The following is a 3242-nucleotide window of genomic DNA, read 5'->3' as shown; positions in this document are numbered from 1 at the left end:
CCCCACCCCCGGTCCCGCCCGGGCCCCGCGTCGCCCCGCCCCGCCCCCGCTCAGCTCCGCCCCTCCCCGCCCCCTCCTGCTGGTCCCGCGGACCCAGGCACCGAGAGGGCGGGGTCCCCGCTCCCAGCCTCCATTGGTCGTGAGCCCACGCCCCGGCTCACCCTTGGCCAATTGGCGACGGCTGTGGGCGGGACCTCCCTGCTGGCGACCCGCCCCCAGCTCCGAGACACGGCTTGCCATTGGGCGAAGGCGCGTGACGCCAAGGCTGCAGGCCACGTGGCGGTGTTTTCATTGCCAGGGCGGCCGGGCACGACGGGAGGAGGGAAGGGCCAGACAGCTGGGCCCGGCCTGCAGGTTCCGGTCTGGCGTCTGCGTCGCGGCCGCGGCAAAGAAGACAGGCCGGCGCGCTCGTTCCGACCCCACCCAACCCCGTGTCCTGGGTAACACTCCGTCTATTAAACTTACAGTTTAGTAGAGAGCGTTGGACGCCAAAGCCCCACCCTCTCGTAGTCTTCAAGCTGCTTAGAAAACTGTTTCTAACAGGAGGATACTGAGGCCAGATAGGTAGGACGTCATCTTATCCATTGTCCGTTGAGCACTCTTACCACAGGTCAAGCAGCGTGTTAACAATGTGTATTATCTCGTTGAATTCTTACAAAACTTTGGGAGGAAACGTAATTATGCCTAATTTAAAGAAGCCGTAACTGAAGCACAGAACTGCTAAACAATTCTGCCTGAAGTAACACAATAAATGGTAAAATGTGGTTTTGTCTGAATTCAAGACCCGTGCACGAAAGACTGCTAGACAGTTTTTGGCAAAACCTATCTGATGTGTAGCTGAACAAATTAAAGAAAATGTGTATAGGATGTTGTATTTTATGAAAAGGATGAAGTCTTGAAGACAGCACAGTAAAAAACTCATGTAATTCGAGGTGAATCCAAACGGTCTCTCTTCCCAAGATGAATACGTGTTATGTAGAATTAACACAACTAATGAATCAGTAGCTCTGCTAGTTTTGGATGTATATAATTCCTGACGAATTTTTAATTCATGCTTTTCAAATTTTGAGATGAAATGATATTTTATTGTTGTTGTACCACTGCATTTCAGACTGGTATAATTCAAATTTTCTATTTTGTGACAAAACTGTATGTGTATATATATAGGAAACTTGGACCTACAGTGGGTGAGCGAAGAGCACTGTTTCTCTTAAGCTTTTCTGGTTGACTCCTGGTTTTGGTTTTCTGAAATGCAACTATAACAGTTTCTTCTTTCCGTGCTATTATTCTTTCTCTCAACTGATGTAAAAATAGTTCAGCTAACACATCTACAGATGTCAATCGCTCTTTATTTGATTGTGAGGTGTTGTAAAAATCATGGTAAGGGAAGGAGCTGCCGCTTGGATGCTTTAACTGTGTTATCCTTGTAACGTCTCAGCTCAGAGGTGCTTTCCCTCTCCCCTCCCAGCTCAGGCAAATGCTGCAGTCCTTTTTGTTCTATTTAGAAAGCAAAAAGTCTGGCATTCTAGATGTTAGGTTGTTGGGAGAATTATATAATGTGCACAATAGGTTTTTAAAGTCGAAGCTGTTATTACCAAGAATTTGGATTTTATGGGGTAGAGATGGGAGCTGGTGTTAGTTTTTGAGCAGGAGCGTTTCATGATAAAAGTAGTGTTTTAGGCAGATAAACTCGGCCAGGGTGTGCAGAGCAGATTAGAAGGGAGAAAAGCCTAGACTAACGTGAAATTTTAGGAGCAAAAGCATGTGAGAAACTAGGCTGTAGTTTGGCAGCAAGGTCAGAAAGGTTAGGACAAACCCAAGAGAGACTCTTTGTTCTTGAAATGTATTTGACATGTAACTTTGTGTCAATTTAAGGTGTACAACGCGTTGATTTCATACATTTATGTGTTGTAACGTGACTGCCATTGTAGCGATAATTAGCACCTCATCACGTCATGCGAAGAGATGTTTTGAAGGGCACTGTCTCATAGAAGGATAATGTGAGCCACAAATGTGATTAAAAATTTTCAAGACGTGTCATTTAAAAGTTTCTAGACCCCATGTTAAAAAGGGTAAAAGAGAAATGGGCAAGTTAATTTTAATAATATTTAACTATTTAAATATTATTTAATATAACCCAGTACGTCAAAAATATCATTTTAGTAGGTAATCCACGTAAAATTATTAATCAGCCAGTTTGGATTATCATTAGTTTTTAGCATAAATATTTAAAATCCCGTGTGTCTTTTTCACTTAACGGTATATCTCAATTCGCACTAGCCACATTTTAGGTGCTCACGTGGTTGGTAGCTATCTTATTGCCCAGTGGACTTCTGAGAGCAAAAGCCTCAGGGCATGGCCGCTGATGGGGAAGGAGGGGTGGCAGGGAAGAAGAGCGAAGACTTGCCGATTCCATGGTCAGAAGGCGCATTGTGCTGCCTTCAGAAACCAGATGTCTGGCACGTATTTAGGAAGCTGCATTCAGTTCCATACACATTGAGGTGGTAGAACTGAATGCTCATTGGAGTTGAGGTTCAGACCCAGAGATGCAGATCTGGAAGAAAACAGGTCACCTTCCCAGCCCCACTTTTTTCTATGAATGATCTCCCTTGTATATTTCCTACTGGGTTAATGGTTCACATCCGCCAAGGACCCATGTGGAAATAACATCCCAGGGCTGCCTCATCTGGTTTTATGTTTCCCAAGACAGTACAGAAATCTGTATTTTATATAAATGTATATTTATAAAAATATTTATTTTATAGAAACCTATATTTTTACGTACAAATGTTAAACGCTGACAACTAATTCTTCTCTTTAAAAACCACTATGTGAGCCAAACTAAATACATCAGCTGGCTGGATGCGGTTTGTGGAGGGCCAGTTTATGACTTCTGTTACGGGAGAAGGAGCCACTTTGAGAGGTTCCACCCTCAAAAAAAAAAAAAAATCCCAGAAATACGTTTGGATAAAAGGCCAAGGAAAAGGTTATAAATAAATTCAGAGGTGCTGAATTCATTTAATGCCAGGCTGGTTTTTCTTTTTTTAAGTCCTAGTTCTTGTGTAGGTTCTATAGGAGTGGAAACTCCTGATTTGAATATCAGGCTTATGGCATCTTAATCCTTTCACATTCTTGGAACAGAGATTTCAAGGCTAAATATCAGAAGCAAAGGAATATTGGGGGAGGGGGGCAGAGAACACACAGTTTACTGAAATGGGAACAGGATTTTGACTCTTTCTCTT

General features: G+C 43.6%; 1 protein-coding gene across 2 annotated transcripts in view; it reads left to right on the top strand.

Annotated features, from left to right (window-relative positions):
• ARSG (arylsulfatase G) overlaps positions 1-3242 on the top strand; it is a 164519-nt gene that overhangs the window by 143879 nt on the left and 17398 nt on the right. The gene's annotated exons all lie outside the window — the stretch shown is intronic.

Source organism: Kogia breviceps, chromosome 19 (assembly GCF_026419965.1).
Source record: "Kogia breviceps isolate mKogBre1 chromosome 19, mKogBre1 haplotype 1, whole genome shotgun sequence".
NCBI classification, from domain to species: domain Eukaryota; kingdom Metazoa; phylum Chordata; class Mammalia; order Artiodactyla; family Physeteridae; genus Kogia; species Kogia breviceps.
Note: the sequence above shows the minus strand (reverse complement) of the source record. Positions and strands in the feature narration are given on the sequence as shown.